The sequence below is a fragment of the Ovis aries genome, chromosome 1 (assembly GCF_016772045.2).
Source record: "Ovis aries strain OAR_USU_Benz2616 breed Rambouillet chromosome 1, ARS-UI_Ramb_v3.0, whole genome shotgun sequence".
NCBI lineage: Eukaryota > Metazoa > Chordata > Mammalia > Artiodactyla > Bovidae > Ovis > Ovis aries.
In genome coordinates, this window is record NC_056054.1 from 67,328,433 (window position 1) to 67,354,377 (window position 25,945).

General features: G+C 42.1%; 1 long non-coding RNA gene across 1 annotated transcript; it reads right to left on the reverse strand.

The window, feature by feature from the left end:
- Positions 1 to 1,418: 1,418 nt before the first annotated feature.
- On the reverse strand, positions 1,419 to 25,850 carry LOC121819678 (uncharacterized). Its single transcript, XR_009596914.1, has 2 exons — positions 25,547 to 25,850; positions 1,419 to 2,065 (listed from the first exon to the last, which is right to left on the reverse strand). It is a non-coding gene; the product is annotated as an uncharacterized LOC121819678 (long non-coding RNA).
- Between the last annotated feature and the right edge of the window lie 95 nt (positions 25,851 to 25,945).

A 25,945-nucleotide genomic window follows, 5' to 3' on the forward strand; every position in this document is an offset into this window, starting at 1 on the left:
GAGCTGAACCATTAAAAAGGGCTAAGCGCCAAAGAATTGATACTTTCAAACTGTGGTATTGGAGTAGACTCTTGAGGGTCCCTTGAACTGCAAGGAGATCAAACCAGTCAATCCTAAAAGAAATCAATCCTGAATATTCATTGGAAGGACTGATGATGAAGCTGAAGCTCCAATACTTTGGCCACCTGATGTGTAGAGCTGACTTATTAGAAAAGACCCTTGTTTTGGGAAAGATTGAAGGCAGAAGGAGAAGGGATGACAGAGGATGAGATGGTTGGATAACATCGCTGACTCAAAGGACATGAGTTTGAGCAAGCTCTAAGAGAATGTGAAGGACAGGGAAGCCTGGTGTGCTGCAGTCCCTTGGGTCGCAAAGAGTCGGACATGATTGAGCTACTGAGCAACAGTTCTCTTTACCTGGTCTCTCTCTGTCTTAGGCCGGGAGAGTGTTCGTGCTTGTTTATGGAGTTACCTATCTAGAAAGAGAGCAGGACAGGGACCCATTCTTCTCTTAATTCATGCAATGCATAGATGTTGATTGCTTACTGTGTACAAAACAAAAATTCCTGATGTTCAGTTGTTCAATTTGACTCTCAAAAGAAGTCAAGTAGAATGAAGGATTAAGGTTCAGGCCTTATAAAAGTAGAGGCAACCTATCCCTACTATGATTATTGAACATTCAGATTTTCTTGCAAACATTTGTCCTTTGAATATGTACTTTCTCTTGTTAGTGCTTCACCTAAGCATAATTAGCAGATTTCAATGAACATTTTTGCCCTCAACATTTGTCATGTATTGGCAGTGTTTCTTGCTGGTTAACTGCCTTTGTATATTAATTTGTTTTGTATACACTTTGGTAATATTTTATCATGAAAAATTTTAAGAATATACCAAAGCAGGAAGAATATTATAATAAATCATAAAAGCACTTCATCCAACTTAACTAAATCAACTAATGACCAATATTTTTTCATCTATGATATATTTCTATGTATCTTCCCTGATTATATTTTTAATTTTTCCCCAGCTTTTTATCTGAAAAAAATTTAAATCTATAGAAAAGTTGCAAGAATAGTGTAATAGTGTAAGAATCCACCCATGTATTCTTCCCCTAGGTTGCCCAGTTTTTGTTGTTTGCCTCGTTTGTTTCTTCCCTCTTTTTCTCTCTTTGTCTCTGTCTTTCTATCTGTATGTGTGCAAACATATGTATGTGTGTGTGTGTAAATGTGTGTGTGTGCTGATAAAAGTTTGACAACTGGCTCTCGGGCAAGGTCGGGAGGAGGAGTCCTAGTTGTAGAGTTTGTTGGTCTTCTGTGGTTCGTAAATGAACGTGGGATCTTCCCAGGTCAGGGATCAATCCTGTGCCTCCTGCATCTTCCTGCAAATTCTTTACCACTGAGCCACCAGGGAAGCCCAAATAGGGTGTTTTCAGTTGTTTTTATTTATGATTACTTTTGCTCAACCATTTGAGAGAGAATTGCTCACATTTTGATATTTCAGCTTAAATACCTTAGCACATTTCTCTTAAGAACAAGGACATTACAGTGATAATATGCAGGAAATTTAAATTAATATAATGCTTCATCTAATATAAAATCTGTACCAGCCAGCCTCCAAGATGGCACCCAATCTTCATCTCTCGGTATTCTGAGCGACTTCACTTTCACTTTTCACTTTCATGCATTGGAGAAGGAGATGGCAACCCACTCCAGCGTTCTTGCCTGGAGAATCCCAGGGACAGGGGAGCCTGGTGGGCTGCCGTCTATGGAGTCGCACAGAGTCGGACACGACTAAAGCAACTTAGCAGCAGTAGCAGCAGTAGCAGTTCTCTCATACTTTGAATCAGGGCTGGTTCTTGTAACAGATAGAATACAACATGATGGAGGTGATGGTTTGTGATTTCTAAATCTAGGGATATTACAATTTCCACCTTGGTCTCTTGGCTTGCTCATTCTGGGGGAAGCTACTTACCATATAATGAGGATGCCCAAGCAGCCACATGAAGAGGAGCCAATTTGCCAGCACTAACTTACACCGTTTGAGTGAATCACCTTGTAAGTGGATCCTGCAACCCAAGTTAAACCTCTTAATACAACCTCAAAATAGAGCCTGAGCCCGATCTGTCCAACCAACCCACTCCCAAATGCCTAAGCAAAGAAAGTGTGAGAAATTAAATGATTATTGGTCTGTTAAGCCACCACGTTTTGAAATGACTGGTTACACAGCAATAATTAATAGACAATTTGTACTCAAACTTTCCCCAAATGTCCCTAAAATGTGCTTTATTTTGACCCAGGATCTAATCAAGTGTCATGTATTACATTAAGTTGTCTTTCTTCATGGGGTATTGTATGATAATAGAAAAGATATTGGTCTCTGCCTCTGGTCCCTGACACAGGTCTCCTAAATCCCTTATCAACTCTTAAGTGATAAGACCAATAGGAGCATCTTTTAATCTAATGACTCTGGGTGGGCTCTGGGTAGGCTCCTGGATGGGGGCCAATCACCAGAAAGACCAAGCCATGGTAAGAAGTTTGGAATTTTCAGCTCAACCTTCCATTCTCCAGAGAAGAGAGAAGGGCTGGAAATGGAGTTAATCCATGGTAGCTCAGACAGTATAGAATCTGCCTGTGATGCTGGAGACCTAGGCTCAACCCCTGGTTCCGGAAGATCCCCTGGAGAAGGGAATGGCAACCCACTCCAGTATTCTTGCCTGGAAAATTCCATGGGCAGAGAAGTCTGGCAGGCTACAGTCCATGGGGCCGCAAAGAGCTGAGCTACTGAGCATGCACATGTACTTGAGAAAGTCTCCATAAAATCCCAGTAGCATCAGGTTTGGGGAGCTTCCAGTTGATCAACACATCCACCTACAGGGAAGATAGTAAGAGTTAGTCGCTCAGTCGTGCCTGACTCTTTGTGACCCCTTGGACTGCAGCCCTCCAGGTTCCTCTGTCCATGAGATTTTCCAGGCAAGGATACTAGAGTGGGTTGCCATTTCCTTCTCAGGGGATCTTACCAACCCAGGGATCAAACCCGGGTCTCCTGCACTGCAGGCAGATTCTTTACCACCCGAGCTACAAGGGAAGCTACAGGGAAGATAATGCACCCCAAATCCATTGGGACAGAAGCTCCCTATGCTCAGGATCCTCCCAGAACTTGCCCTATGTACCTCTTCATCTGGCTGTTGATCAGTATTCTTTATCATATCTTTTCATAAACTGGTAAATGTATTAAGTATTCCCCTGAAGTCTACGAGCTATTCCAGCAAATAATTGAATCCAAGAGGGCAGAGATCATGCTGCTGCTGCTAAGTCGCTTCAGTCGTGTCCAACTCTGTGCAACCCCATAGACGGCAGCCCACCAGGCTCCCCCGTCTCTGGGATTCTCCAGGCAAGAACACTGGAGTGGGTTGCCATTTCCCTCTCCAATGCATGAAAGTGAAAAGTGAAAGCGAAGCCGCTCAGTTGTGTCCAACTTGCAGGGACCCCAGGGACTGCAGCCTACCAGGCCCCTCCATCCACAGGATTTTCCAGGAAGAGTACTGGAGTGGGATGCCATTGCCTTCTCCCAGAGATCATGAGAACCTCCAATTTGTAGCCAAGTCGAACAGAAGTTGTGAGTTACCTGGTGACCTAGAACTTGCAATTGGTATTTGAAGTAGGGTCTCATGGGACTGAGGCCTTAACCTGTGGACTCTGATACTATCTCCAGGTGATACTGTCAAAATTGGATAAAACTGTAGGATACCCAGCTGATGTCACAGAATTCATGGGATGAGAAAAGCCAGCACACAAATCTCACACATCTTGTATCAGAATTGTTGTGAGCACAGCAGTAGTTTGGAGTAAAGAAGAAACCAGAATTGCGGTTTGTCACTACACAGATATTGTTAAAATACCTTTTCCTTCTGAATGGCCAACTAATTGGTAATGTATTCTAGACAGAATGATAAGAAATACTGAGCTCCATAATGTTCTGTAATAGCCTAAATGGGAAAAGAATAGACACTTGTGTATGTGTAACTGAATTACTTTGCTGTACACAGACTAATACAACATTGTGAATCAACTATCAACAGGCAGTTTCTTTACCAACTGAGCTATACCATGTAAGGAGCCAAATGTGATCTTCTTTCCCTTGTCTGTGCAAGCCTGTCCTGGGCATTCCTGTGCAGTGCCATTTCATTCATTACCATGTCATCTTTCAAGGCCAGCCTTCTCTCTTTCTTTCCTGCCTTCCTTCATTTAGGGCATGGCAAGTGATTTATGCTGAAATAACTGATTTGACTCATAGTTTTTCGGGCTGGTAGTTAGGTCAGCAAATCCAGATAATCAGAAATCAAAACCTTGTTCTATTCCACCATCTCACTGATCACTAAGATGTAGTATGTGTTTTAACATTCATTCATCTATCAAATACCTATGCGGCTTCCTGGGACAAGGAGTAACATGATCAAATTTAAGATCTTGAAGACCAAACTGCCAACTGAGAAGAATGAATGTTCGAGGAACAAGAGTGGAAGGAGAAGAAGTTTTAGGAGACCACAGTAGTACTCCTTGTGCAAGATGTCAGTGGCTTGGACCAATAGAGATAAGAGAAGAAGACTTTGGTTATGATTTAACAGCAGAGCCAGCAGAACAAATGGATGGATTGGCTATAGCGGAAAGAGATCTCAAGGATGTCAACTAGACTTATGTTTTGATCAATAAGTAGCAGGTAACACCATTTCCTAAGATACGAAACTAAAAACAACAAGAAAAACCCAAACTTGTATTTTTGATAAATGAGAAAAAGAAAATTATCAAGAATGACTCTTCCTTCTAAAGTGTCTGTTTGTAAGTGTGCTGAGGCAATTTCATTTAGAAGCTGACATTAGAATAGAGGTAGAAGGGAAAATGTATCTGAGAATTTAGAATAATTTGGTAATTATCATTAAAAAAGAAGCTATCCTGATAAGTGTTATAAATGATGGAAGTTCTCTGGCAAACAATATTTTTAATTATGATGCAAGTTTAATGGACTCTTTTGCCTAAGCCTGGAATTTCCAGTGAAAGGAGATGATTTCTTAGAACAGGGATGGATGGAAAGTTAGGGTATTTCTGAAGACCCACTAGTAAAAACCGTAGTGTTTCAAGATTGCTTCCTTTTGGATTTCTACAAATGATTTCTGTCATTTGAAAGAGTTTAAGAAAAAGTTACATTTTTTTCTCCAGTTGAGCCTCTAACACATTTTTCTAGTACCACTAATATGATTATATTTCCAATAGGAGGGATGGTTCAGTAATAATTCAGTATTATTGTTCAAGTCCTTTTTTATTTTAAAGTTGTTTTTCCTTTAATTGGTTTCTTTGTCACTGGAAAGTTTAAGTGAAGTCAGTACTGAAGAAAAGCACTGAAGAAGGAATGCCTTTCCATAAACTCTGAACCTCAGTGACCTAGTCCTCAAGAATTCCCGGTAGGGCTCAGGGTTTTTAGGCTAAATCATTTTGGACAAATGTTTTCTTCCTTTGCCATTAGGTAGACACAGCAAAAGAAATAATACTCTTTGTGTCAGCCTTTGTTTTAGCTTGATTTCTCAAAGCGAGATTGTAGAAACCATGGGAACACCTCCCTGGATAATACGAAATTGCATTTTTATCACACCGTACTGCACATAGCAGATGCAGACATTCAGAAGATGTTAATTGAATTACATCTGGGTTCCAAGAATCTTCTAGAAATCTTAGATTGGTCCCTTTCATCTTGCAGATAGGGAGCTGGAAGTAGAGGGGGAGGAGTGGAGAGTCTAGCTTCTAGGCAAAAAGACACATGTTGGTTAGGAACGTCACTGTTTCCTTTGAAATCGAAACCTTCAGTTTCTTAAGGACACTTTATAGATCAAGGCCCTGAATCCGTAAACATTCCATTTACAATGATCTTGCCAATTGTACACATGAACTTTAAAGTTTCTATTTACTGCTGTGGCAGGGTAAGCAGAGATCCTTCCCACCTCCCACTCCATCTGGGGAGAGCTTAGGGATCAAAAAATTCTATCCTAGGAAGTAAACATACTCGACTAATGAAGGACCTTTCTAATGAAATAGATTCAGGAAGGAAACAAAAACTAGTTTATCACAACAATGCCAAAATTTTAATAAAAGGGTCAGGCCCAAAACACGTTAATACACTGAAAAATACTTTGCTCCTCTGTTCCTGACTGGCATTGTCTTTGGAAGAAAAGTAATTCTGACCATGGGGAGATATTTGTCCTTAGGTAATTCATGAATAAACTTGCCCCCCACCAGCGGCCTCCACTGCCTGAGAGGGAAGGTACGTCTGTGTTCTGCTACAAAACCAGCCCAGGTTCCTCCCGCTTCAGAGAGAGCTGCAGGCAGAGCAAACTTCCATCAACATCCAGCTGAAGCCCACGGCATTAATTTTTGCCTTTAGAAAGAAGGGACAGCAGCGACATGCAGCCACTTCCTCTAGTGGAGAATAGGGCAGAATGGGGCCATTTTCTGTGGCAGAAGGATGGACATGTTATCTGGGAAACTTGAGGGGAGCACATAACAAGGAGGATAGAAGGGGTCTGAGGAGAGAGAACTAGAGAGTGACGTAGCATCCATTTGGGATAGCTGCCCAAGACCTCAGTTGTGAATCCTTGTCCCGACTGCTCATCTCTACCTATTCCCAGATGCTAGTAGGGAGCAGGTTATGAAGGTAGGATTGTAACTACTAGTTCTCCTAATAGGAATGATTTTGTAATACCTGTGCTTAGTCGCTCAGTCATGTCCAACTCTTTGTGACCCAATGGACCCACCAGGCACCTTTGTCCATGGGGGTTCTCCAGGCAAGAATACTGGAGTGGGTTACCATGCCCTCCTTCAGGGGATCTTCCCAACCCAGGGGTTGAACACGGTCTCCCACATTACAGGTGGATTCTTTACTCTCTGAGCCACCAGGGAAGCCCAAGAATACTGGAGTGGGTAACCTATCCCCTCTCTAGGGGAATCTTCCCAACCCAGCAATTGGACCGAGGTCTCCTGCATTGCAGGTGGATTCTTCACCAACGGAGCTACCAGGGAAGCCCACAGTACTTACCTAACTTATCATTTTTTGGTTATGTTATGGGCCTGGGTTCTTGGCCTCCTTAATCAATAGAAATTGACAAGAAGCCAGACAAGAAATTCAGGCAAGTATTTATTAGAGCTCTTGCTGCAGCAGGGGGGAGTGAAAACAAGTCAGCTTGCCTTACTCACTCCCCAGGTAGGGTGAGCTGGATCCTATGGGGTGAGGGTAGGGGAAAGTCCAAGGCTCAGGAAGGAGTGGTGGCTGAGGTGGTTTGCCCACCCCTTTGGTGGTGTTGTGTTTATGTGTAGTCCCCTGTTTTTGCTCCCAGCTCCTCAGAAGTGGTAGTTTTGGGTCTTTTTGTATCTTATTTTTCATAATTTGTCCCAACTGCCCATGCTTGTGGTATTTTTGGTGCCGTATACCTAGTCAGCATATTAAAAAGCAAAGATATCACTTTGCCAACAAAGGTCCATATAGTCAAAGCTGTGGTTTTTCCAATCATCATGTGTGGATGTGAGAGTTGAATCATAAAGAAGGCTGAGAGCTGAAGAATTGTTGCTTTCAAATTGTGGTGCTGGAGAAGACTCTTGAGAGTCCCTTGGACAGCAAGGAGATCAAACCAGTAAATCCTAAAGGATATCAATCCTGAATATTCATTGGAAGGACTGATGCTAAAGCTGAAGCTCCAACAATTTGACCACCTGATGCGAAGAGCTGACTCACTGCAAATGACCCTAATGTGGGGAAAGATTGAGGGCAAGAGGAGAAGGGGACAACAGGGGATGAGATGGTTGGATGGCATCACTGACTCAATGGATATGAGTCTGAGCAAACTCCAGGAGATAGTGGAGGACAGGGAAGCCTGGAATGCTGCAATCCATGGGGTCACAGAATCAGAAACGACTGAACGACAGAAACGACAACGATAGTTCCTTTGTATTTGGCAATAAAGGGTCTCAGGTTCCACCCTGTCTCGGTTAATCCATCAGTGTTCAGGGGACTCAGGGAAACAGGTGTGGGTGGGTTTGAGAAAGACAGCAAACTCCCTGATCACTTGGTGTGTCCTGATGGAGATAAGGTCTAAGAGACACATGGGTCAGACTCTCTTTCATGATTAAAATAAAGAGAAATTTATAGACCAGCAGGTGACTCCCTAAAATGGAAGACAACATGCCTACTTTGTCTTGATCCCCCTACAAGTGCTAGCAGTTCAGGTACATAGCTGGACAGAAAGGGTTCATGGGATATCTGGGTCACATAACATTTAATTGTTATTATTACAAAGGGTTTTTTTCCCCCCTCCTAAAGGATTTGTAGATACTAGGCATAGTATGACACTGAATATTGCTTCACAAATGCTAATTTAATCCCTTTAGATGGCAGACTCTAATCTATGTTCCAGGCTAATCAATTCTCTTTGGTCTCTGACCTTAGTGATCTCATAATCTACTGGGGAAGACAACCATGAAGAGATGATTCATTTCAATTCAATTAGGTTGAAGAAAACACTGCAAAGAGAGTCCAGTTCATTCACCTAAGAGATGACAAGGATCTGAACAGATGCAGTGGCAAGAAGGATGAAACAGGAGAGGGAGGCTGAGTGTGAGAGATGTTTCTGAAGTTGTTGCAAGTAGATTTGATAGACAAATTGGAGACAGTAGGAAAGGGGGGGGATGTCAAACCTTAGAGTATCACAACCAAAGAGAAGACTCTGCATAGTTGGGGTCAGGGAGTCACTGCAGTTATGGCATCAAGACATTAAGTATGCTGTGTCATGAAAGGTTGTTTTGCCTTTTTGGATAAGTGTGTGTGTGTGTGTGTGTGTGTGTGTGTGTGTGTGTGTGTGTGTGTGTGTGTGTTGGAGAGTTTTCAGATCCTGGCAGTGCTGGAAGGGGTAGGGCAGGGGACTAACCTCTGAGAAGGGAAGAGAACAAAGAACACGGGCAGAGTAAACTTGTCCAACACCAACAGCAGACACACCACTTTCCCCTTGGAAAAATGAAACACCATCGAAACGAGGAAGACACATTCAGGAGGACAGCGAAGTGGTTGAGAGTATGGGCTCCTCAGTCAGACAGGCTGGGTTGAGGAGGCTCTGGGCTCATTACCCAAGGTGTCTGAACTCTTAGCAAAAGTCTGGCACATAGCAAGTGCTTAGCAAATATTAGCTTCTACTCTTCTAAGTAATTCAGGGCAGGAAAGGAAACATGACCAGGAAGCTAGGAAAAAATAGCTTTCAAAAATGGCACTAGAATATAACTCCAGAGCACAAGCAACAGAGGAAGAAAATAGATAAATTGGAAAGCATCAAAATTTAAAACTTGTGCTTCAAAGGATAGCATCCAGAAAGTGAAAAGACATCACACAGAATGGGAGAAAAACTTGGCAAACCATGTATATCCAGTAAGAGGCATACATCTAAAAAATTATAAAGAATATTTATAATTCAATAATAAAATGACATATAATCTAATTCTTTTAATGGGCAAAGGATACACCAATGACTAACAAACACATGAAAAGATATTCAACATCTTATGCAAACTTGCAAATCAAAACTACAATGAGATACTACTTCACACACACACTAGGAAAACTATAGTGAAAATGATAAACAGCGAGTGCTGGTGAGGACATGGAGAAATTGAAACAAACACTGCCTATGGGAATATAAAATGGTGCAGCCACTTTGGAAAATGGTCTAGAAGTTCCTGAGAAGCTCAAACATAGAGTTACCATATGACCCAGCAAATATATTTCTGTTATATATGCAAGAGAAATGAAAATTTATGTCCACACAAAAACTCATACATGAATATTCATAGCCACATTATATAACACAGTCAAAAAGTCCCAAACATCCCAAATATCCATCCAGTGATTAATGGGTAAAGAGAACACGATCTGTCTCTACAGTGAAATATCATTTGGCAATAAAAAAGAGATGAAGCACTGATACATGCTCAACATGGATGAGCCTTGAAAATATTCTACTTGGTGAAAGAAGCGAAACATTTAAAAAATTGTGTATAATTCCACTTATATGAAATATCCAGAATAGGCAAATCCATAGTGACAGAAGGTAGATTAGTGATTTCCAGGCTCCAGAGATGTTTGAGGAGGTATGAAGTGTGAAGGATACTGAATATGGAGTTCCTCTGGGGTGGTAGAAATGTTCTAAAATCAATTATTGTGATGGTTGTATAATTCTGTGAATATACCAAAATCTATTTATTTTATACACTGTAAATGGGAGAATTGTGTGATGTATGAATTGTATCTCAATAAAACACATGCAAAAAAACCAGTATATTAAGCATTTTCCTGGGCTTCCCTGGTAGCTTAGTCAGTAAAGAATCTGCCTGCCGTGCAGGAGACCTGGGTTCGATCCCTGGGTCAGGGAGAGCCCCTGGAGAAGGAAATGGCAATCTGTTCCACCATTCTTGCCTGGAGAATCCCATGGACAGAGGAGCCTGGCAGGCTACAGTCCATGGGGTCGCAAGAGTTGGACATGACTTAGCAACTAAATCACCACCACCAGGCATTTTCCTGGTTAAGATATATCACTTGGATGGCATGTTTCAGACTAATGTGTTAGTCAGTCAGTTGTGTCTGACTCTTTGTGGCCCCATGGACTATAGCCCGCCAGATTCCTCTGTCCACGGTAAGAATATATCTCCAGGCAAGAACACTGTAGTGGATAGCCATTCCCTTCTCCAGGGGATCTTCCCAACCCGGGACCAAACTTGGGTCTCCTGCATTGCAGGCAGACTCTTTACTGTGTGAGCTACCAGACTAATAGATTCACATGCAGTGGGAAATTTCCAGTGGCTGTACAAAATGGAAATTCGTGCTCCTCGGATGGTCTACATTTCGTGGGTGACCCAGTAGAAGACCACTTGTGCTAGATATCTTGCCCTTGCTTCTCTAGATCCACTCTCCACCCTCCATTCTACTCTCAGTAGAGGCTGATTTGTGTGGACTTTCCAATAGACTCCTATGACTTATGTTTGAGTCTGGCCATGGGGAGCTCTAGCAGGAGACCAAGGAGAAGGAAGAGTGAGGAGTTTTTGGATGCTAACTGAAATACCACCAGTGAATAAGCAACATAAAGCAGGATCCAACAGGACCTGGGCCGGAAGAACAATGGAGTGATTCTAGCAAGATCATGTTTAATATGAAGTTCAAGTGAGGATGTGGTTACTACAACACAATGTGAAGTTGTGATTACTGTCAACTCACTGTGAATCAGGGGTTGACCTGATGTACTCTTCCATGATGAAATTCTCACTTCGGAGTGCTCCAGATAAAGGGATGTTTACATTCACTTCCTTTGTGGTCAGACCACTTTTGGAGTCCTGTGTTCAGTTCCAGGTGACACATGAAAAAACTCTCTGTGTCAAACTACTGCAGGCTTTAACGCATCCATTTTATTTCCAGCTCCATCTTTTGGGTACTCAGACATGAGGAAACAGGAACTGGGAAATAATTTGATGGGTAAACATGGGGCTGCTTTAAAATTGCCTTCCCTTTCCAATTCTTAAGACATTGTTTTTAAACCAAACTCTCACTTCCACTAGAGTAAACTCTTTCCCAGGAGGCTTCTGGAATCTTTACACAAATAAACTTAACTCATCCTACAGACGTTAAGCCAACCCAGACCTGTGTATACATTTTGGCCTCATGTATGTATGCATGCTAAGTCATATCAGTAGTGTTTGACTCTGTGCGACGCTATGAACTGTAACCTTCCAGGCTCCTCTGTCCATGGCATTTTCCAGGCAAGAATACTGGAGTAGGTTGCCATGCCCTCCTCCAGGAGACAAACCTGGTGCATATGGAAGAACAATCTAATCAATACATTTGACCAGAAATAATTTCTTAAAGGCCTGGTTTTAAATGTAAGATGAAATTCAAGTTGAGGTCAAATTGCCAACATCTGCTGGATCATGGAAAAAGCAAGAGAGTTTCAGAAAAACATCTATTTCTGCTTTCTTGACTATGCCAAAGCCTTTGACTGTGTGGATCACAACAAACTGGAAAATTCTGAAAGAGATGGGAATACCAGATGGCAAGACCTGCCTCTTGAGAAACCTATATGCAGGTCAGGAAGCAACAGTTAGAACTGGACATGGAACAACAGACTGGTTCCAAATAGGAAGAGGAGTACGTCAAGGCTGTATATTGTCACCCTGCTTATTTAACTTCTATGCAGAGTACATCATGAGAAACGCTGGACTGGAAGAAACACAAGCTGGAATCAAGATTGCTGGGAGAAATATCAATAACCTCAGATATGCAGATGACACCACCCTTATGGCAGAAAGTGAAGAGGAACTAAAAAACCTATTGATGAAAGTGAAAGAGGAGAGTGAAAAAGTTGGCTCAAAGTTCAACATTCAGAAAACGAAGATCATGGCATCTGGTCCCATCACTTCATGGGAAATAGATGGGGAAACAGTGTCAGACTTTATTTTTGGGGGCTCCAAAATCACTACAGATGGTGACTGCAGCCATGAAATTAAAAGATTTTAGTTTCCTTCCTTGGAAAGCTGAGTGCTGAAGAATTGATGCTTTTGAACTGTGGTGCTGGAGAAGACTCTTGAGAGTCCCTTGGACTGCAAGGAGATCCAACCAGTCCATTCTAAAGGAGATCAGTGCTGGGTGTTCTTTGGAAGAACTGATGCTAAAGCTGAAACTCCAGTACTTTGGCCACCTCATGGGAAGAGTTGACTCATTGGAGAAGACTCTGATGCTGGGAGGGATTGAGGGCAGGAGGAGAAGGGGGCGACAGAGGATGAGATGTTTGGACGGCATCACCGACTTGATGGACATGAGTTTGAGTGAACTCCGGGAGTTGGTGATGGACAGGGAGGCCTGGCGTGCTGCAATTCATGGGGTCGCAAAGAATCGGACATGACTGAGTGACTGAACTGAACTGAACTGAACTGAGAGTCAGAATGTTGATCCTAGAAGTATCTTTTATATCATTTAGTCCAAACCTTTGCTCTTATTAAGTAAGGAGACAGTGACCCAGAGACATGAAGTGATTTGCCCAGAGTACCAGGACCTAGACAGTGGCAGGACCTAGACAACATCTGAGCTTTCCTGATTTTAACCCAGAATCTATTCACTGGGCTACATGGTTTCTCTGATGAAATCATGCTTCTAAAAGCTGATGCGTTTGAGCCATCTTGTAGTGGATTTGATGAGATTTTTTCTTCTTTCAATGTTTCATATTGATACTGTGATAAGCACCACAGATCACATATGCAAGGCATTTGTCTACCTTAATTGAAACTAGGAAAATAGAGTGTTTGTAATGTTTACCAAGACACTTAAAAAAAAAGTTTCCCTAATTTTTTGTCTTACACAAGCATTCATTATACAAATCTTTATTGAGAGTATATTGTGTTAGATAATATCTAAAGGTATAAACAAAACAAGTAGAAAAAAAAATCTTTATCTTCATAGCATTTACCCTGTAATTTTATTTTTATATTTGTGGTGGACTTCAAGTAAATTGAGAGAGTGCTTGCCTTGCTTCCTGTGGCAGCCAGCCTCCAAGCCAGCCTCCAGTGACTCCTGTCTACCAGTATTTGCTCCTGTGTATAATGCCCTCTCTGCTGTCCTGTATGCACAATAGAATACTGCAGAAGTGGCAGTGAGTGACTTTGATTTTCAGTCGTAAAAAACATGGTAGCCTCTGTCTTCATCTCCCTTGGATCACTTGCTCAGGGGGGTCATGTGGAGAAGCCATACGTAGGAAGGAATTAAGGCCTCCTATTAAGAGCCACCACCAACTTTTTAGCCATATAAGTGAGTCTTGGAAGTAACTTGGAAGTGAGTCATTGGTGCTATCTTGGAAGCAGACCAGCCAACCTCTGTCAAGTCTTCAGATGATTGCAGCCTCATGAAAGACTTTTAGCCCAAACTGCCAACTAAGTTGCTCCAAAATTTCAGACTCATAGAGACTGTGAAAATATAGATGTCATTGTTCTCTGACATCACTATGTATTCAGTTCAGGTCAGTTACTCAGTCGTGTCTGACTCTTTGCGACCTCATGAATTGCAGCATGCCAGGCCTCCCTGTCCATCACCAACTCCTGGAGTTCACTCAGACTCATGTCCATCGAGTTGGTGATGTCATTCAGCCATCTTATCCTCTGTCGTCCCCTTCTCCTCCTGCCCCCAATCCCTTCCCAGCATCAGAGTCTTCTCCAACGAGTCAACTCTTTGCATGAGGTGGCCAAAATATTGAAGTTTCAGCTTTAGCATCAGTCCTTCCAAAGAACACCCAGCACTGATCTCCTTTAGAATGGACTGGTTGGATCTCCTTGCAGCCCAAGGGACTCTCAAGAGTCTTCTCCAACACCACAGTTCAAAAGCATCAGTTCTTCAGTGCTCAGCCTTCTTCACAGTCCAACTCTCACATCCATACATGACCACTGGAAAAACCATAGCCTTGACTAGATGGACCTTAGTCGGCAAAGTAATGTCTCTACTTTTGAATAGGCTGTCTAGGTTGGTCACAACTTTTCCTCCAAGGAGTAAGCGTCTTTTAATTTCATGGCTGCAATCACCATCTGCAGTGATTTTGGAGCCCCCAAAAATAAACTCTGGCACTGTTTCCACTGTTTCCCCGTCAATTTGCCATGAAGTGATGGGACCAGATGCCATGATCTTCGTTTTCTGAATGTTGAGCTTTAAGCCAACTTTTTCACTCTCCTCTTTCACTTTCATCAAGAGGCTTTTAGTTCCTCTTCATTTTCTGCCATAAGGGTGGTGTCATCTGCATATCTGAGGTTATTGATATTTCTCCCAGCAATCTTGATTCCAGCTTGTGCTTCTTCCAGTCCAGTGTTTCTCATGATGTACTCTGCATAGAAGTTAAATAAGCAGGGTGACAATATACAGCTTTGACGTACTCCTTTTCCTATTTGGAACCAGTTTTTTGTTTCATGTCCAGTTCTAATTGTTGCTTCCTGACCTGCATATATGTTTCAAGAGGCAGGTCAGGTGGTCTGTATTCCCATCTCTCTCAGAATTTTCCACAGTATGTATTGGGGTAATTTATTATGCAGCAATAAGAAACGAATACACTTCCCGAGTTTTAGGAAGGCTCCCTACAGAAAAAAGATCTTATACATACCTGTATATTGTAAATTGGAAAGGAAGCAACATTTTCCTGCACTTCTGAGTCACAAGAAAACAGAACAAACTCATAGTGGGAAAGGCACCTACAAACACTGACTGTTTCAAACTCATGGTTTCTGATAGTGTTCCATGTTTTTGGTGCCACCAGAAATCTGGGGTTTCAAAACATGATTAGGAAGAGTATAATATAGATATACTTTTATTAATGGGACAGAAGAGAGATGCATGGGTGAAGAAAAGATAGTCTTCTCCATTACAGTAAAAAAGACTATAGCTATTAATTTAGGGCAGTTAAATTCAGCGGTAGGCATAGCAACAGAAAATTTTGTAAAAAGTGCAACAACTCAGCAAGACTATTTGCTGATAATTTATTTTCATCAAGAAAAGAGAAACATACCTTTGGAAACGTGCCAATTCTCAACAAGCTAATTTGTGGCAAGTCTTTCTTTGGGAAAAGAGATAATTAAATCTTTCTGAAGTTTTTGCTTTCTAACTATGGTAGTCATTAGGGCTGTTCACAAATATTCCTCTTCTCTTTCCTTCCTGACATATGATGGGTTGTACTTTCCCACCCACTTGAAGGTATCACTATGTGACTTGCTTTGACCGATGACGTTGAGCAGAAGCTTTGAAAGTCAGGATGCTTTGCCATTTTATCTTTTTTCCTGTCACAACCACCAGCATATTCCTGCTGGTGGTTGCTCTGTTAGCCTGGGAACTGGAGTGAAGATGCAGTGGTGTGGGATAGAGCTTCTGGCTATGATAAAAAGTAGGGTGAATGAAGAAATAAATCTTAAAATTTAAGTCACTGAAAATACAGAGCTTCTTGTAACACAGCCTAATGTAACCTGTGCTGACTGAAATGCTAAGTAACTGAAGTTCCTGTTCATCAGTCCTGCTCATCAGTTGCTGACTCAGCTGCTCTCAACCGGTTGAGAAGAGCTACTATGTTTGAGTCTTACTGGAACTCTTGCATCTCAGTACATTCTCATAATAAACCTAAAAGGCAGGTATTATTAACTACATTTTCCCTATAAGAAGTGAGAAGGGAAATGACTTGCCCCAGCTCCCCAGCAAGCAGCAGAGCTGGGAGAGGAAGTCTGGTTTTCTGAATATAAAACCCAAGCAGCCTCACTAAGCTCTACTGGGGCCTCCTCTTACTGATTATGAACCAAGGTAATTTTCGCTTACTTTATAGCTCAGCTGTGACCTCTTCCTGTGTTAGTCACTTTTGCATCCTCCCCCTTGTCTTTGCTTTTCTATCTTCCTTTGGAAGCTGAGCTGTGGGAAGCTTTCCTTCATCATGTTCCCTCACTTAGAGGTAATTGTCACCCTCCCACTAAATGGTGAGGAAATAAATCCTTGGTGTGCAGCCCCTGAAAAGTATGCTAAGCATTTTATATACCTTGCAATTTTTTTTTTAGTCCTTATCTGAACTCTCTCTCAGTAGTATTGAGTCTGATGGACAAGTGAGTACAGGCATGTTATGGAAATGGTCTAAGGTTTTAGTTAATAATCATTGGTGGGTAGATTTCAAATCTTTGTCCCCCTGACTCCAAACTTCTTGTTCATTCCCATGTCTTTTCCCATAGTAATATTCCCTGTATCTAAATCTTTAAGGGAAAAAAATAAAAACAGAATTGCAGAGGATTAAGAATTCCTGCTTACTGTTTCAGAGAAGGCAATGGCACCCCACTCCAATACTCTTGCCTGGAAAATCCCATGGGCGGAGGAGCCTGGTAGGCTGCAGTCCATGGGGTTGCGAGGAGTCAGACACAACTGAGCAACTTCACTTTCACTTTTCACTTTCACGCACTGGAGAAGGAAATGGCAACCCACTCCAGTGTTCTTGCCTGGAGAACCCCAGGGACGGGGGAGCCTGGTGGGCTGCCGTCTATGGGGTCCCACAGAGTTGGACACGACTGAAGTGACTTAGCAGCAGAAGTAGCAGCTTCCTGTTTGGTTGGGCTTTTCTCTAGAAGAAGTAGCTTTTTGGTAGCCCAGAGTCTGCAAAGATCCAGAGATCCTACCATTATGAAAGAACATGGCCCTCCAAGCACCTCAGGGTAAATCCAAGAATAAGAGCGGCTGGAAACAGTTAATTTCCATTCTTTGATTTGCATATAGAAACTGCCCTTTTATGTATTTGTTCATAAATTTCAATTCTCCAGGGGTTTGTCAAAGTTAATGGTAGACAAATCAGGCTTGTTTTACCTCTGGCAGCCTCAGGGTTTTAATTGGTCCTCTAAATGGGCATTTCCAGCCTATGCCTTTTCCCGTCAGCTTTTTAACACTTTTTTACTTATTGCACTACCATAAACTAGGTACCAACTTCTTAGCCCTTGGTCCAGTTCTGCTCCTGTTTCACTTCCCTGTACATTAATTACTCAGATTCCTGTAAGGAATGAAAAGATGTTATGTTCCTAGGTTCAGTTCAGTTCAGTTCAGTTGCTCAGTTGTGTCCAACACTTTGCGACCCCATGAACTGCAACACGCCAGGCCTCCCTGTCCATCACCAACTCCCGGAGTTCACTCAAACTCATGTCCATTGAGTCGGTGATGCCGTCCAAACATCTCATCCTCTGTCGCCCCCTCCTCTTCCTGCCCTCGATCCCTCCCAGCATCAGGGTCTTTCCAATGAGTCAACTCTTTGCATGAGGTGGCCAAAGTATTGGAGTTTCAGCTTTAGCATCAGTCCTTCCAAAGAACACCCAGCACTGATCTCCTTTAGAATGGACTGGTTGGATCTCCTTGTAGTCCAAGGGACTCTCAAGAGTCTTCTCCAACACCAAAGTTCAAAAGCATCAGTTCTTCAGCAGTCAGCTTTCTTGACAGTCCAATTCTCACATCCATACATGAACACTGGAAAAACCATAGCCTTGACTAGATGGACCTTTGTTGGCAAAGTAATGTCTCTGCTTTTGAATATACTATCTAGGTTGGTCATAATTTTCCTTCCAAGGAGTAAGCGTCTTTTAATTTCATGGCTGCAATCACCATCTGCAGTGATTTTGGAGCCCCTCAAAATAAAGTCTGACCCTGTTTCCACTGTTTCCCCATCTATTTCCCATGAAGTGATGAGACCAGATGCCATGATCTTCGTTTTCTGAATGTTGAGCTTTAAGCCAACTTTTTCACTCTCCTCTTTCACTTTCATCAAGAGGCTTTTTAGCTCCTCTTCACTTTCTACCATAAGGTTGGTATCATCTGCATATCCCAGGTTATTGATATTTCTCCTGGCAATCTTGATTCCAGCTTGTGTTTCTTCCAGTTCAGCGTTTCTCATGATGTACTCTGCATAGAAGTTAAATAAGCAGGGTGACAATATACAGCCTTGACGTACTCCTTTTCCTATTTGGAACCAGTCTGTTCCATGTCCAGTTCTAACTGTTGCTTCCTGACCTGCATATAGATTTTTCAAGAGGCAGGTCAGGTGGTCTGTATTCCCATCTCTTTCAGAATTTTCCAGTTTGTTGTGATCCACACAGTCAAAGGCTTTGGCATAGTCAAGAAAGCAGAAATAGATGTTTTTCTGGAACTCTCTTCCTTTTTTGATGATCCAGGGGATGTTGGCAATTTGATCTCTGGTTCCTCTGCCTTTTCTAAATCCAGCTTGAACATCTGGAAGTTCACGGTTCACGTATTGCTGAAGCCTGGCTTGGAGAATTTTGAGCATTACTTTACTAGCGTGTGAGATGAGTGCAATTGTGCGGTAGTTTGAGCATTCTTTGGCATTGCCTTTCTTTGGGATTGGAATGAAAACTGACCTTTTCCAGTCCTGTGGCCACTGCTGAGTTTTCCAAATTTGCTGGCATATTGAGTGCAGCACTTTCACAGCATCCTCCTTCAGGATTTGAAATAGCTCAACTGGAATTCCATCACCTCCCCTAGCTTTGTTTGTAGTGATGCTTTCTAAGGCCCACTTGACTTCACATTCCAGGATGTCTGGCTCTAGGTGAGTGATCACACCATCATGATTATCTTGGTCATGAAGATCTTTTTTGTACAGTTCTTCTGTGTATTCTTGCCACCTCTTCTTAATATCTTCTACTTCTGTTAGGTCCATCCCATTTCTGTCCTTTATCGAGCCCATCTTTGCATAAAATGTTCCCTTGATATCTCTAATTTTCTTGAAGAGATCTCTAGTCTTTCCCATTCTGTTCTTTTCCTCTATTTCTTTGCACTGATCGCTGAGGAAGGCTTTCTTATCTCTTCTTGCTATTCTTTGGAACTCTACATTCAGATGCTTATATCTTTCCTTTTCTCCTTTGCTTTTTGCTTCTCTTCTTTTCACAGCTATTTGTAAGGCCTCCCCAGACAGCCATTTTGCATTTTTGTATTTCTTTTCCAATGGAATGGTCTTGATCCCTGTCTCCTGTACAATGTCACGAACCTCCGTCCATAGTTCATCCAGTATCCAACGCTAAATATGTGAGGAGTTGTTTACCATACTCCTTATGCTCAGCTGCTCATAGGTTGATTTGATGTGATCAGGTCTTAAGTTGTCCATGCTATGAAGGACTCTCCTTTCTTGCCTCTTCTGTATCAAGGGGAGATTCCAGAGACTAAACCAAAGATCTTGAGGGCCACCTTTTACTTCTAAGGTCTTTTCAACTAGATCAGTTTCAACCTGAAGCCATATCTGTGTTAGCTTAACAATTACACTGGTCACTCATTCAGTCAGTATTTACTGAAGGCTTTGCTTTGAGCCTTGCCCTCCTCTAGATGTTGGTGATAAAGTGGTGAGTGAGACAGACAAGTCCCTGGTCTGACCAAATCTATACTGGAGTGGGAAGAAAGAGATGAGAAACAAGTGAACATGGTAATTTCACTGTGATCATCACTGTGAATGAAATAAACTAGGTCATGTGACAGGGTACAAGAAGGGATGGGATCTGTTACTATAGATTGGTGGTGATGAAAGTCTTCTCTAATAAGAGACATTCTGAGGTAAGACTTCAATAATAAGGAACCAGACTGAGAAAGATCATTCCAGGCAGAGGGAATAGAAAGCCTCATTGGTTCTCAGAATTGGGTAGGTTTGGGGATATACAAGCACCATAATAAAGTTGCAATATTACCATTCATTGATTTGATTACTATGGGCCTTGTTAGATATTTTCATATGTTATTTCATATTAATTAATTACAATACCCTACAAGGAAGTTGTTATCGCCACTTCTTGGAAGAAAAGCTATGACAAACCTAGACAGCACCTTAAAAAGCAGAGTCATCACTTTTCCAACAAAGATCTGTCTAGTCAAAGCTATGGTTTTTCTGGTAGTCATGTATGAATGTGAGAGTTGGACCATAAAGAAGGCTGAGCACCAAAGAATTGATGCTTTTGAACTGTGGTGCTAGAGAAAACTCTAGAGAGTCCTTTGGACAGCAAAGAGATCAAACAGTCAATACTAAAGGAAATCAACCCTGAATATTCATTGGAAGGACTGATGCTGAAGCTTCAATTATTCGGCCACCTGATGAGAAGAGGCAACTCTTTGGAAAAGACCCTGATGGTGGGAAAGATTTAGGGCAGGGGGAGAAGGAGGCAACAGAGGATGAGACAGTTGAATGGCATCACCAACTCAATGGACATGGGTTTGAACAAACTCCAGGAGATAGTGAAGGACAGAGAAGGCTGGCACGCTGCAGTTCCTGGGGTCACAAAGACTTGGATATGACTTAGCGACTGAATAACAACATGTAGGTCATCAGTTTTGTTAGCACTTGGGGATCCCTCATCTCTGTGTTGATGCCCTAGGGGAAGTGGTCTCAACTAGGGCTTTTTGGAAATTTATGATTGGGCTCTACTGGTATTCAGTGGGTGGGGACCAAGGAGGAGAGACAAGCTTCAATAGGTGAGATGTCTCACACTACAAAGAACCATCCCTCATCATGGGTAATTCTCAAATGTCCTACCAGATCAAGGTTTATGTGGTGAAAAGCTGTTTATAACCTCTGAACCTAATACTTAATTCTATTTACAAATGCATATGAAGCCATGAAATAATAGCAAATATATAATTGGTTTTAGCTCCTGGCACAGAGCTCCTAGTTCAGTTCAGTTCGGTTCAGTCTCTCAGTCGTGTCTGACTCTTTGCGACCCCATGAATTGCAGCACACCAGGGCTCCCTGTCCATCACCAGCTCCCAGAGTTTACTCAAGCCCACGTCCATCGAGTCAGTGATGCCATCCAGCCATCTCATCCTCTGTCGTCCCCTTCTCCTCCTGCCCCTAATCACTCCCAGCATCAGAGTCTTTTCCAATGAGTCAACTCTTCGCATGAGGTGGCCAAAGTACTGGAGTTTCAGCTTTAGCATCATTCCTTCCAAAGAAATCCCAGGGCTGATCTCCTTCAGAATGGACTGGTTGGATCTCCTTGCAGTCCAAGGGACTAAGACCCTTGTAATTTCCTAAATGATAAAAGCACTAGGAGCATTCTTGGTTCTAATAGTTGGTCACTGACCCTGATGATTCCTGACACAGAGCTCTCAAATCCTTTAGGATTTCCTAGGTCCTAGGAGTGTCTTTTGTTCTAATGTGGTGACTCTTGGTGGGCTTCTGGATAGTTTCAGGATGGTGACTGGTCACTAGAAAGATTGAGCCATGTTTAAAGACTTAGAACTTTTGACCACATCCCCCATCCTTCGAGAAGGGAAGAGAAAATGGAGATTGAATTAATGAGTGATGAGACACATGTGATTAAACCTCCATAAAAATCCCCAGTGTACAGGGTTTGGAGAACATCTAGGCTGGTGAACACATGAAGGGGCCATGTAGAGTGATGTACCCCAAGAGTGCATGGAATACTCCACACCGCTTCTCACACACCTTGCCCTGTATCTCTTCATCTAGATGTTCAACAATATCCTTTATCATATCCTTTATTATAAAGTAAACCAGTAAACATAAGTATTTTCCTAAATTCTGTGAACAGTTCTAGCAGATGATCTAATCCAAGGAAAGGATCTTGAGAACCTCTGATTTGCAACCAAGTCACACAGAAGTATGGGTAAACTTGGGACCTTCTATTGCAACCTTGGGACCCAATACTTCCAACTGGCATCTCAAGTTGGGGTCAGGACAGTGTTGTCAGACTGAGCTGTTTACCTGTGGGGTCTGTGCTAACTTCAGTTAGTGCCAGAATTGAGCTGAATTGCAAGGTACTCAGGTGGTGTCAGAGAATTTATTGATATGGGGAAGCAACTAGAAATTCAATCACCAACTAAATGGAGGGAATATCATATTCTGTTTTATTTGGAACTTTATCAAGAGATGTTCACCATTTCAGAAAAATTATAATAGCTACTGTAACGCTTGCTACTCGTGGTATTTGAGTCACTGGAATGACACAGCTGTATCAATCTGCCTTTGTAACTGTCATGGGCATACATGTAAGAGATTGGATATTCCTATCAGCAGACTTAAAATCCAGCATTTCTAACCTAGCGGAGACATAGGAAATGCATTCTCTTGTTGCTCAATTCATTCACTGTAAGTAAGTGAAAGCAAATGACAACTTCAGTATGTCTTCTAATGTAACGTGGTCCAGGCAGAGGTTTCTAATGCACGTTAATTTATTTTTAATTCCTCACCTTTTATTTTTCTTATATATCATAAACAAGGCTTAGTGCTAAAAATCTAGTGTCCTAGAAAACCCCAATCCCAATCAGGATTGCTGGTCACCCTAGGGAGTGTTATTTTATTTTTTTTCTGAAATTATGTGTAGGTGGGTTTTATCAGGTAAGAATTTAATTCCATGTTCACAAAGGACATGTTACAAAATATTTATTGTAAGAAAGAAGTGTGGGGTCTGACTGGGTGGAGAAACACTGCCCTAGAGAAAGTCCTGACTCACAGAGTAATTTAAGTATAGGATTTGTTCCACAAGCTGTCCAAAATGGGAAACACCCAGCGAGTCCAGCCCTTCCTGCATAGATAAGAGTTGCACCTGTGAAGCTGGGCTAGTGTCCTGGGGCAGGGCAGTAAATCACAGGGCATTTGACACCTCTATTCCCAGCCCAAGCAGCTTCTAGTACAAAGGCCTAATTGATGCATTCAATTATAATTTTTATTTTTGGAAAATCATAAGGCAGGAGAACCCTGTTTTTGCTGTACTTACTCTTACCTTTTCTTGGCACTCCTATTCTCTTGTTCCCTATATTCTTCTGCTGAAAATTTTCCCCAGTCTAAGGACAGAAGTGTAGGTTTTGACCTCAGCAGACTTGGATTCAGATCCTTGTTCTGACCTCATCATTCTGTGTCTAAGCTTCCTTCACTGTAAAGAGATGATGATAATAATCCATCTGCTTCACAGAGTTAACGTCAGGAAGAAATAGAAGAAATGGGCTAACATCACTAATTCTTAGCACGACACATGGTGTATGTCTAATAAGTTTTATTTATCACTATTCCTAGGACTCCCCAGCTCTGCGCTTCCCACCCAGTTCTGCCCTTCCTAGTAGAGATGCATGAATCAAAATTACTGGCACCTCCTCTCTCACCTGTGTTGCTGATTTCTTATTGTTAGTAGGGAACCATTCTACTTAATGAAGGAATTCATGTTAAGGTGTGAATGATCAGTAGACCACTCTTTTAGCAGGCTGCCTGCATTTTAAAGCTTATTATCCTTCACCAGAGCGCTTCCCTGGTGGCTCAGAGGTAAAGAATCCGCCTGCTAATGCAGGAGACCTGGATTCAATCCCTGGGTCAGGAGGATCCTCCGGAGAAGGAAATGGCAACCCATTACATATTCTTACCTAGAAAATCCCATGGACAGAGGAGCCTGGCAGGCTAGAGTCCATAGGGTCGCAAGAGTTGGGTACAACTTAGTGACTAAACCACCACCACCAACCTCCACCAGAGGGTTGTGCCTAAGATATTTTATGAACTGAGAGAAGAGTGGTAGCAGATTTTCCAGTGTCCCCTGTTATGGACCAATTGTGTCCTCCCAAAATACATATGTTAAAGCCCAAAGCCTTAGTACCTCAGAATGTGAATGTGCTTGCATATAGGGTCTTAGAACTGATAATTAAATGAGGTCATTGAGGTAAGCCCTGCTACTGCTGCTGCTGCTAAATTGCTTCAGTCGTGTCCGACTCTGTGCAACCCCATAGACTGCAGCCCACCAGGCTCCCCCGTCCCTGGGGTTCTCCAGGCAAGAACACTGCAGTGGGTTGCCATTTCCTTCTCCAATGCATGAAAGTGAAAAGTGAAAGGGAAGTCACTCAGTCGTCTCTGACTCAGCGACCCCATGGACCGCAGCCTACCAGGCTCCTCTCTCCACGGGATTTACTAGGCAGAAGTACTGGAGTGGAGCCCTAGTTGAATATAATTGGTGTCATGTGAGAAGAGGAGGTTAGGTCAGAGACACGCACACAGAGAAAACTATGTGAAGACAGAGAAAGAAGCTGAGGAGAGAAGCTTCAGAAGAAACAAATGCTGCTGACACCTTGATCTTGGAATTCTAACCTCTCGAACTGTGAGAAAATAAATTCCTGCATTTAAGTCACCCAGTCTATGGTCGGCAGTCCTAGCAAACTAATACACCTCCTTATTTCTTTCACTGACCTTTTGCAGATTAAAGTCACTAGGCCCAAATCCCAGTTAAGTTCCTTGAATTCCCTGTTCTACTTTTTCATCCCTCTGGCAAACCCCAGAGATTCAGTCTATGGATTCAAAATGGGGAGGAAAGGAATGATTACTTTTGAGTTCTACAAATACCAGGCATGGTACCTGTAGATACCATTAATCATCATGGTAATTTACAGGGGTTATCATTACAGATTAAGAAACTGAGGGTCAGAGAGGTTACCTTTCTTAACAAAACTAATTGTTCATTCAACAATTTATTAAACATCCAAAACCACACCTATATAACAGGTAGTATAAAAGATGTTGGCAACAAATCAGTGAACCAAACTGACTCATTCACTACTCCCGTGGGGCTAATAGTTTAGTGAGGAAAACAAATTTTAAACAGATAACCACACAAATAACTATATACTCATAAATGTGATAACTTATGAAGGAGCATAATATTTGTAGGAGAGCCAAATCAGTTTAATTTCATTTAATACAATTTTATTGAGCACTTGTTGCATGCTAGACATTGTGCTCAGTGCTTAGGAAATATTGGCAAACAAGAGAGATATGGACTTTACCCTCTTAAAACTTCCATGTCTAGTGGGAAAAGGTCTCAAACAAGCCTTGCAAATGAGAGAGAAAGATACTATGAGAGATAACTTCAAGGTTACCTGGGAGCGTTTAGAAAAATCTAAATGATATGATTTAGTATAAGAAATTAGGGTAGGCCTCTGGAGAAATTGCTATACTTACTGAGACTTGAAGAATCAGGTAGCCGTCATCTGAGCAGAGGTATGCAAAGCTCTCTTCAGTCAGGCCATCTCCAGTTCAGATAATGCCTTCTTCCTTGTAGATTCTTTCTCTGAAGGCATATTTTCTCTGTCCGGTCATAAACAAATTGTTTGCTAGAACTCTGAGCACTAACTGGAGAGTCATTTCGACACTTTCTCATCTAGAATGGGACTTGTATGTTTGAGAGGATAAGCCTGAAAATTTCCTATCTCAGTGGGTGATTTAGGGCACTTCCTCTTCCCTGCTACTCTGTGGCAGACACTGCAGGTTGGCTTATTCAAAGCCTCTTTCCTTATTGCCTTCTACTACTAACGCCATAAAAATCACAATATGTTTTCACCCAGACTCCTTTGCAGGAAT